Source organism: Quercus robur, chromosome 3, assembly GCF_932294415.1.
Source record: "Quercus robur chromosome 3, dhQueRobu3.1, whole genome shotgun sequence".
Classification (NCBI taxonomy): domain Eukaryota; kingdom Viridiplantae; phylum Streptophyta; class Magnoliopsida; order Fagales; family Fagaceae; genus Quercus; species Quercus robur.
The window spans coordinates 10,882,163-10,893,626 of record NC_065536.1 but is presented as its reverse complement, the minus strand read 5'-3'; positions in this window follow the sequence as shown (position 1 = coordinate 10,893,626).

Genomic DNA, 11,464 nt, shown 5'->3' with positions numbered 1-11,464 from the left:
AATAGAAGGTTTTTTCAACTCGACTTTATCAAGTTAGGTCGATGAGTTGTGCTTACATTTTTTTTTTCTAATTACTGATTCTCTCTCGAAAGATTAAGCTATTAGGAGATAGTGAATTTATTCATTTAATCTAACAATATCAAGCTAACAAACAGTACAACAAAATACAAACAGACATCAGTTAAAAGCCTATATCAAACAGACATCACACAGCCCTTTTCAACAGTAGGCACATAGCCAATAGCTAGAGCTGCTAAAACAATCAAAGCGCACAGCAATGAACTAAAACTCATCCTAATTAAACATGAGACAGGATTTAAGCCCCAATCCAATTCAAATGAGATACATATATCCTCTGCCAAAACAGAGAAAAAAAAACATCCCTGCTAAACCAAATAATCTCAGTAGCTCCTAAAAGATAAGACTCAAGCCGAGATTCAACCATAGGGAGCCTAGAGCACCTCCCAGCATAGATGTCCATACAACAATACATATAAGAATCTCCCAACATCATGTAATTGAAGGTATGATGAACGGTGGCATCGATTTTTTGAAACTATAAATCTTGAAGTCCTTTTTAATCTTTTATTATCGTTTAATCTCTCAATATTACAGTTATGCATGGTATTTTTTTTTATAGATATATACTGAAGGATTTGAACCTATACCCTAGTATCTTCATACGTAATGCGTAGTGTGTTATATGTTTTACAATTAGTGGACAACTTTTCAAAAAAACCAAATATAAGGGTTAGAAATTACATCATCTTCACTTTTGTCTAGGAGACTTTGACTATAAAAGCTAATCGACACAACATTTTAATCAATTGATTGACAGTGACCATAAGGACATATTATTGTCCTTGAGTGGTAGAAGAAAAGATAGTCAACCTAGCTTTCATAACATGATATACGGTAACTTATATTATGACCCGCTAACAGGTTCTCTTAGAGCATTTATTAATTAACTATTTCAGAAAAAAAAATTTATGCGAAATTGAAACAATGGTAAAAATATTAATTTTTTTTTTTCATAAAACATTTCTAAAATGGTTTAGTAATAGATGTTCTAAGGACATCTGTTAATAAAATCCCTTCTATTATTTTATATTTGTTAATATTTTTGCTAGCAAGTTCAATTGAAATGGGAAGAAGTTTCCCTGAAGATTAATGGGGGTCACATTACATCCCTAAAACTTTTGACAAGAAGACTTTGTTAGAAAAGTTAGTCATTATGATCAATATATTGTCTGCCAAAATTAAGGCACTGAAAATTTTAGATAGAGATAGCATTTGACTGATTTTACCTATAGATGATGACCAAAAAAACTGCATTATTTTTGTGTAGTGTTGTTCATGTTTCTTCCAATACTATCTACTTATTACACTCACTTAAATATGTATTATTTTTTTTCTTCTAAAAAAATATTATATACTATTTTTAAATGAAATGATGAGATTAATTAAGATAAGTAAAAAGAAATTCCCAACACTATGTCATTGAAGGTCTGTTGAATGAGGCCAGATGGGAAATGAGGATTGATTGGTAGACAATTTGTCAAAGAAAACAAAATTAGGGTCAGAAAATAGAAACAAATCCTCTTAACTTTAATTGTCAAAGAGACTTTGATTAGAAAAGCTAGTCTGTCGAACACAACCTTTCAACCCATTGATTGAAATTGACTATCAGGACACATTATTGTCCTTGTCTCCTTGAGACGTAAAAGAAAAGCTAGTCAACACAACCTGGCTTTCATAACTTGATTTATATTAACTTCTATTATTATTTGTTAATATATTTTTTTAAAATTTCAATTTATATTTTCCTATTTTAATTGAACTCCAGTCGTTGGATCTTTCTCAAAATAAGTTCCTAGGGGAAATCCCTCTTCAACTAACAAGTTTTGCATTTCTTACATATTTAAATCTCTTCCAAAACCAACTTATATAGCTCCAATTTCCCAGTGAATTCTAATTAGCTCAATTGGTAAAGTTTCTAATAATTGAATAAGAAATCTGGGCGATTGATATCTTAGTATGATGATAAATAACTATCATCAAAAGCGGATATCATAAGTTGGAACTGCTTAAAAAAAAAAAAAAAGTTATGATTCCCCAAGGTGGACAATTTGGGACATTTCAAAATTCTTCATTTAAGGGAAACTTGAGATTATGTGGGTTTCCATTGTCCAAAAAATGTGAAAATATTGAGGCACCAACTTATTATGCTAGTGGACTACTAGTTGGATTGGTTATCGGACATGTCATCATCTCTAGGAGGACAAAATGGGCTTCTGCCCTTTTCCACAAAACTAATTAGCCTTTTGCCCTTCTTCCCAAACTAAATAGGGAAATGCCTCTCTTTTGAAACTCGATTTTTTCAAAATCGAGTTAAACCCTATAGTGACGTTTTTAAGGACCTATAGTGACGTTTTTAAGGACCTATAGTGGCGTTTCGTAACTTGATATCCATAAAATCGAGTTATAGGCAATTTTATTGCCCATAACTCGATTTTGTGAATATCAAGTTATAAAACGTCACTATAGGTTCTTTAAACGTCACTATAGGTCCTTAAAAACGTCACTATAGGGCTTTAGAAATTTTTTTTTTTTTAACTCGATTTTGAGAAAGTCGAGTTTCAAAAGAAGGACATTTCCCTATTTAGTTTGGGAAGAAGGGCAAAAGGCTAATTAGTTTTGTGGAAAAGGGCAAAAACCCATTTTGTCCTCTCTAGGAGGCTAAATTTGGTTTGCAAGAACTTTTGGAGTGAATCTACATATTCGATGATGAATGCAAGTAGACTAGTGTAGGCAGTTGTTTTGGATTTATAGTTTTTTTAATAAATGTAATGAAGTGTTCAATAAGATAAACTTGGCTTAGTCAAGAACTTTGTAGTTTATTGTCATTGCTTAGTTCTCCATGGTGGAAAATTTGAGTTGCATCTCCCTCCCGTACTTAAGTAAGCCCCCCCACAACACCCCCCCCCAAAATATATTGGATCAATGTAACAAAATAATAAACGCTATAACAAGAGATATTTATTTCGTAAGGGCCAAACTCTTTGCCAATGAACTCTTTTTTTTTTTTTTTCTTTTTCTTTTTTGAGAAGACCAATGAGCTCTAATTGAAAAGAATTTGTTTCTCCTATAACAAGTTGACGGTAAAATTGTGCCTTCAAAATCGATTAGATACGTGAACTTACATGTTACATAGGTTACACGTTACAAATTTGTAAGTATTTTTAAAAATACTTACATGTTACATCTTATGCACAACTAAAGATGGTAAAATATAGAGCCTGATGGGCCTACCTTAATGGGCCTGACGGATCGGAACTGGTGGGCCTGTATAAAGATGATCCCCTGCACTTTGAAAGCCCATTACTGACAGACGTAGAAAGGGCCCATGATCCGAGGTCCATATCGCCTAGAAAAGACTTAAGAGCCAAAAATGGAAATCCTTGCTCACCACGCTCAGAGGAATTTGTATTAGAGTCCCACATGGAAAAGATTTGGAAACCAAGAAGAAAAGTCAACCCTTTGCCACTATAAAAGGCCTGCCACCCTCAGAAATCGAGGTACGCTTTTAATTGACCCTCTCTAACGCTCTAAGTAAAAAGAAGAATTCTAACTTGACCGTCGGAGAGCTTTTGGCCGGCACCACACCGGTGCTCTCTGAAGGACTTCTTTCGATTGCTTCTGTCGTGCAGGTTCGCATCGAGTCGCGAGTACGGTGTGACCCACTGGTGACAATTTTCGACGTCATCAGTTGGCGCCGTCTGTGGGAAGAACGATCGTCATAACACATTATCGCTTCTTAGACAAAAGAGTTACATGGTACTCACACGCTCGATGGCAACCACTAACGACGCTCAAGAAGAGGAAGCCCCTACGACTGCCCTTGAGAGACAGGTCAGGACGCTCGCCGCAGCCGTGGAGCGCCTCACCAAACAAAACCACGACCTAGAAGAGCAGCTAAACCAAAAGAGTGCGGCGGTCAATAACCAAGGAGCGGATCAAGAAGGAACCAGCGCTGAAAGGAGGAATCATGACGGACCACAGGAGAGTAACGCCCCGAGCAAACAAGTGCGGCGGGACGCTAGCATCCCTTCAGTGACGGATACAGCTCCACAACCCATCATCGCGGAGATGCAGGCGATGAAGGAACAGATGGAAGTACTGATGAACGCTCTCAAGGGGCAAGTGTCCAATGATCTTGACGACCTTGTCAACCGGACTGACTCGCCATTTACGGCAACCGTCAATTCCTTCCCCCTGCCAAGTAAATTCCGCATGCCAAGTATGGATAGTTATGACGGAATCAAGGACCCTCTCGATCACCTAGAAACCTTCAAGACCCTGATGCACCTTTAGGGAGTGGCAGACGCAATTATGTGCAGGGCGTTCCCTACAACCCTAAAGGGCGCAGCAAGGATTTGGTTAGCCGGCTAACACCAAACTCCATCGGCACCTTCAAGGAGCTGAGCGCTCAATTCACTACGCACTTCATCGGAGGACATCGGTATAAGAAATCCACGGCTTGTTTAATGAATATCAAGCAGAGAGAGGAGGAGACGTTACGGGCCTACATATCACGCTTCAATAAAGAAGCGCTCTCGATCGACGAAGCCGACGACAAGATACTAGTGGCAGCGTTCACAAACGGATTGAAGGGGGGTAAGTTTTTGTTCTCCCTATACAAAAACGACCCAAAGACCATGTTGGAGGTGCTTTACAGGGCCACCAAGTATATGAACGCTGAAGACGCACTATTAGCCCGAGAAGATAGACCCAAGAAAAGAGACAGACAAGAGGATCCCCGACAGGACCAGGGGCGGAAGAAAGGAAGAATGGGAGATCGGAGGGAGGAGAGACGTCCAAAACCCATGGGCGCAAGGTTCACAAGTTTCACCCCGTTGACCGCTCCGATAGACCAAGTCCTAATGCAGATTAAGGACGAAGGATCCCTGACGTTTCCGGGAAAGCTGAAGAGTGATCCCAACAAAAGGTCCAGAGACAAATATTGCCGCTTCCATCGTGACCATGGTCACGACACGGCCGATTGCTACGACTTGAAGCAACAAATCGAAGCCCTTATCCGACAAGGGAAGCTGAAGAAGTTCGTCAGCAAGGAGAGAACGGATCAACCCCCACAAGAACAACACCCCCGTCGAGAAAACGAGCTACCAAGACCCCCATTAGGGGACATAGGATGATTATTGGAGGAACAGCCGCGGCCGGATCGTCGAAAAAGGCTCGCAAAACATACCTTCGGATGGTACAGAATGTCCAGTTGGCGGGTACAGTGCCAAAGATGGCAAGAAGGGAAGGCCCCATTATCGGGTTCTCGGAAGAGGATGCAAGACGCCTACACCATCCACACGACGATGCCCTCGTCGTCACCTTGCGGGCAGGCGACTACAATATCCACCGAGTGTTGGTCGACAACGGTAGTTCGGCCGACATCTTGTATTATCCGGCGTTCCAACAAATGAGGATTGACAGGGAGCAGCTAATACCGACAAACGCCCCGCTCGTTGGTTTCGGAGGGAGTAGAATATTCCCTTTGGGCGCAGTCACATTATCGGTGACAGTAGGAGATTACCCCCAACAAATCACTAAGGACGTAACATTCTTGGTGGTCGATTGCTCGTCAGCCTACAATGCTATTATTGGACGACCCACGCTCAACTCGTGGAAGGCGGCAACATCAACTTACCACCTGATGATCAAGTTCCCAACGGAGTATGGGGTAGGAGAGCTACGCGGAAGTCAAATTGCCGCACGAGAATGCTACGTAGCTATGATGGAGGTGGAAGACCAGATCCAGGCCTTGAACATAGAAGAACACCGAACGACGGCAGAACCTACAGAGAAGCTAGAGGAGATAACTCTCGACAGTTCCAATCTAGATCGAACCACCAAGATCGGAACGCTTGCCAAACCCGCAATCCGTCGAGAGCTCGTAGCTTTCTTGAGGAGCAATAAGGATGTGTTCGCCTGGAGCCATGACGATATGCCAGGAATCGATCCCTCGGTCATAGTACATAAGTTGAATGTGTTGCCCTCGTTTCCACCCGTCCGACAAAAGAAGAGAGTATTCGCCCCGGAACAAGACCAAGCAATAGCGGAAGAGGTCCGCAAACTCCAAGAGGCAAGCTTCATCAAGGAAGTCTACTACCCCGATTGGCTGGCGAATGTGGTAATGGTGAAGAAAACGAGCGGCAAATGGCGGATGTGCGTGGACTTCACCGATCTTAACAAAGCATGCCCCAAAGATAGCTATCCCCTTCCAAGGGTCGACATCCTAGTAGACTCGACGGCTCAACACCAATTGCTAAGCTTCATGGATGCTTTCTCGGGTTATAACCAGATCCGCATGCACGAGGACGATCAGGAGAAGACTTCGTTTGTAACCAGTCAAGGACTCTTCTGTTACAAAGTAATGCCATTCGGACTGAAGAATGCAGGGGCAACATACCAGAGACTAATGAACAAGATGTTCGCACAGCAAATCAGAAGGAATGTCCAAGTCTATGTCGACGACATGCTGGTGAAGAGCCGGAAGGAGGAAGACCACTTGGAAGATCTCAAGGAAACATTCGGCACACTTCGATCCTACAACATGAAACTCAATCCGGGAAAGTGCGAATTCGGTGTAACGGCAGGCAAATTCCTAGGATTCATGGTATCTCAAAGGGGGATTGAAGCTAACCCGGACAAAATCCGAGCCATAATGGAGATGGCCCCCCCGAGAAACGTGAAGGAAGTACAGAGCCTTAACGGCAAGGTAGCGGCATTGAATAGATTCGTGTCGAGAGCGACGGACAAGTGTTTACCCTTCTTTCGAACATTGAAAAAGTCATTCGAGTGGACGGACGAGTGTCAGCGAGCCTTCGAGGAGTTAAAAACCTATCTATCTTCACCACCTCTACTGAGCCCCTCGCAACCAGGTGAAGAACTCTTCCTCTATTTGGCTGTCTCCCCGGTGGCCGTCAGCGCGGCCTTAATCAGAGAGGAGGACAGGGCACAGAAGCCCGTGTACTACGCCAGCCGGGCGCTCCGCGGTGCCGAGGAAAGATACCAACCTATGGAGAAACTCGCTTTTGCGTTGGTCACGGCTGCTCGCAAGCTCAAACCCTACTTTCAAGCCCATACCGTGAACGTAATGACCGACAAGCCCTTGCGAAGGGCACTGAGTAATCCTGAAGCCGCGGGTCGACTGACGCTGTGGGCAATAGAATTGAGTGAGTTTGACATCAAGTACCGTCCACGTGTGGCCATTAAAGGACAAGATGTAGCCGACTTCATAGCAGAGTTTACGCGTGACGCGGACAAGGGGGCAGAAGAACCCCCCCAGTGGAACATCTACACCGACGGATCATCCAATAAGCGAGTTGGAGGAGCCGGCATAGTATTGCTGTCACCTGAAGGAGACAAGATTGAATGTATGGTCCGTCTCGACTTCCCCATTACCAACAATGAAGCAGAATACGAAGCGGTGGCAGCAGGACTCGACCTAGCCAAAGCCGCCGGAGCTGAAAGTGTGGTCGTGCATTGCGACTCTCAAGTCGTCACCAATCAAGTAAACGGAGATTATGAATGCAAAGGGGAAAGGTTGAAGAGATATCTTGATCAAGTAAGGGCGAGAGTCGACGGGCTAAAAGCAATGTTCGTCCAGATCCCCAGGGGAGAAAATGAGCTCGCCGATCGGCTAGCCAAAGCCGCTTCAGCAGAACATATGATGACATCGGGTAATGTACTTTCCTTTGTTCAAATCTTTCCGCTAATAGACCCCGACAACATGCAGGAGATACGCTCCGAAAGAAACTGGACTACGCAGATAACTTCATACTTAAAGGACGGGATATTGCCAGAAGAGAAGGAGGCAGCGAGAAAGCTAAAAGTCCAAGCGGCAAGGTTCGTCTTGATAAAAGACATTCTTTACAAGAGAGGTTTCTCCCGTCCTTATCTAAGATGTCTCGGGATTGAAGAGGCAGACTACGTAATGAGGGAAGTACACGAAGGAATATGCGGGATCCATTCCGGATCGCGCTCGTTAGTGCACAAACTGGTACGAGCTGGGTATTACTGGCCAACCATGCAGAAGGATGCCGAGTCTTACGTTAAAAGCTGCGACAAATGCCAAAGGTTCAGCAATTTCATCGGACAACCAGCTGAGGAGCTAACCCCTATAACGGCTCCATGGCCGTTCGCTCAGTGGGGACTAGATATCATGGGACCTTTCCCAACGGCGGTAAGGCAGCTGAAGTTCTTGGTAGTGGGTATCGACTACTTCACAAAATGGGTAGAGGCGGAAGCCCTGGCCACCATTACAGAAAAAAAACATTAGAAGTTTTGTCTGGCGGTGCATCGTATGCAGGTTCGGTATTCCAAGAGTTCTTGTCTCAGATAACGGGAGGCAGTTCGACAACGGCCACTTCCGGGATTTCTGCACTCAGCTAGGAATAAAAAACCACTACTCATCACCCGCCCATCCTCAGGCTAATGGCCAGGTTGAAGTCACGAACCGATCCCTGTTAAAGATTATCAAGACTCGGCTCGAGGGGGCAAAGGGCATATGGCCCGAAGAATTGCCGAGCATATTATGGGCATACAGGACAACGGCGAGGACTCCGACAGGAGAGACGCCATTTCGACTGACATACAGGAGCGAGGCGGTCATCCCAGCAGAAGTTGGACTCACAAGTTACATGGTTCACAACCATGACGAATGCAGGAATGACGAATCCCTGAGGCTACAGCTGGACCTGATAGATGAGGTTAGGTCGGTGGCGGAGCAAAGGATCGCTAGGTACAAGGATCGCATGTCCAGACATTACAACACCCGGGTCCGACATAGAAACTTCCAAGTTGGAGACCTCGTACTCAGGAAGGTCATGGGTGCAACTAAAGACCCTACACAGGGAAAACTCGGCCCCAACTGGGAAGGACCTTATAGAGTTACGTTATGGAAAAGGAAAGGAACGTACCACCTGGAGACAACAGATGGAGAGAAGCTGCCACATCCATGGAATGCCGAGCATTTGAGGAAATACTACCAGTAGTAGTGACACGGCAACCAGTTTTTGTTTGAGCTTTTTATAAGTTTCTCTTTTAACTGTCTTTTTGCTACAATTTTGTTGTGCCCTTTTTAAGCCCAAAGGGGGCAGACACTTTTTCCTTTACGCATTTCTATAATCAGATATTACTTTGATCTTCTACTTGGATGTCATTATAATTGTCTACAAAATTAACGGAAACTGAATAAAGTCCACAAGATGGACGGATACAAATGCAGTCCACAAGATGGACGAATCATTCTACGGGGATGATAAGATACTACAGGAATAATCATTCAAGTCCACAAGATGGACGGATATAAATGCAGTCCACAAGATGGACGGATCGCCCTACAAGGACGATCGCCCTCAATCCACAAAATTGACGGACACAAAATGTCCACAAGATGGACGGATCACCCTACAAGGACGATCACTGTCAGTCCATAAAATGGACAGACCCAAAATAAAGTCCACAAGATGGATGGATCATACTACAAGGATAGTAGCCAAAGTCCACAAGATGGACGGACCATCCCACAGGGATGATGACTCAAGTCCACAAGGTGGACGGATACAATCGAAAGTCCACAAGACGGACGGATCGTCCTACAAGGACGATCACTGTGAGTCCTTAAATGGACGGACATAAAATAAAGTCCACAAGATGGACGGACCATCCCACAGGGATGATGACTCAATTCCACAAGGTGGACGGATACAATCGAAAGTCCACAAGACGGACGGATCGTCCTACAAGGACGATCACTGTGAGTCCTTAAATGGACGGACATAAAATAAAGTCCACAAGGCCGACGGGCCATCCCACAGGGATGATGACATCCTACAGGGATGATAACTCAAGTCCACAAGGTGGACGGAAATAATGGAAGAACATGCAAGCGAAGTGGACGGACCACTAACTACGTTAAAATTTTTTACAAGTCCATTAAATAGGCATTACATTTAAAAAGTGATGTACAACGTCACAAAGTGGACGGTTCCTCATAATGAACCTCTAAAAATAGACGGAAAAGGAAAATCCTCACGGATGTAAGTGCTCAATCAACACAAGATAACAAGTCTGCAATGTGGACGGAGTATCACAGATAAACAAATATTCTCACAAAAATCCTTCCTCAAGAAGGAGGACGGACCTTTTAACAAAGTACCAAACAATGATAGAAAGCATATATGAACATTAAGCCAAAAGCCCCAAAGGCAAGTGTTTAATACAATTAAAGAGGACGGATTGTTCTGAAATGTCAAAAAAAAAAAAAAAAAAAGAAAGGACGGATTGTTCTCAAATTAAAATTACATAGACATTAATCTTTCTTTTGTTCAGCAACTTGGACGTCCTTCGACGGGACAGACTCTCCGTCTCCTTGAGCAGCGCCTTCGCCAAAGAGGTCCTCCGTATTTTCGGAGGCGACGGGGAGGGCAGAAGTCTGGGCTTGGTCCTCAAGTTTGACCATTGACAAATCCAGCTCTGGATAGGCCTTCTTGACTTGACGGAGAGAATCATCGAAGCCTTGAAGGAAAGAATCTGACAGCTCGCCCAAGCAGGACTCTGAGCATCGGTACTCCTCGACGGCTACCTCTTTCACGTGACGGATCTCTTCCTTGAGTTCTTTGATCTCCGCCTCCTTTTTCTCTATGACCGTCAGCGCAGAGGCCGTCTTCTCCTCCAGCTCCTTCCTTGCCTTCTCAGAAAGCTCCAGCTTCTTCTCCATCTTGGACCTCCATTTATGGAGTTGTCCGAGCTCTTCCTCCGTCTGCTTTTCCTTCGCGCGCACCCGGTCCAAGGTACTCTCACGGTTGAGACACCAGTCCAGTAGTCCCTTCATCATGACCAAGGACTGCGAATAGAAAAGAGACCGTCACATAATGTAAATAACAACGAAAAAGAAAAATAAACTTATTTGACGGACATAACCAACCTGAGCGACGGCAAAGAGGCCCGTCTCCCCCATGGCCTCCGTCGAATGGTTTCCAAGATCTTCATAGTCTTCCGCCGTGATGATGGACGACAGCTTCTCCAATGCATACTTGGAGTCGTCGCAGAGAAGAGAAGGAGGTCTCTCTTGCATACCGTCTGGGGCCGTCATCAATCCTTTACCCGTCCCCTGCTTAGTTGGGGTGACGGTCTTGTTACCCTCAGCCATTAAACCGACCACAGGTTCAAGAGAGACCTTTGGTTACTTAAATGGACGGTCGGATTTTGATGTCGGTTTCCTCTTAGGGGCTGAAGCCGACACCTTAGGTACCACCTCGCCGGATTCCCTCTTCTTGACGGCTTGGGATTTGATCAAAGCTCTCCTTTTTGCGTCTTCCATCTCTGCAAATAATGACGGATGAAATTAAAACTAAGTAAGGTCAGTTAAATGGCAAAGTAAAGTTGA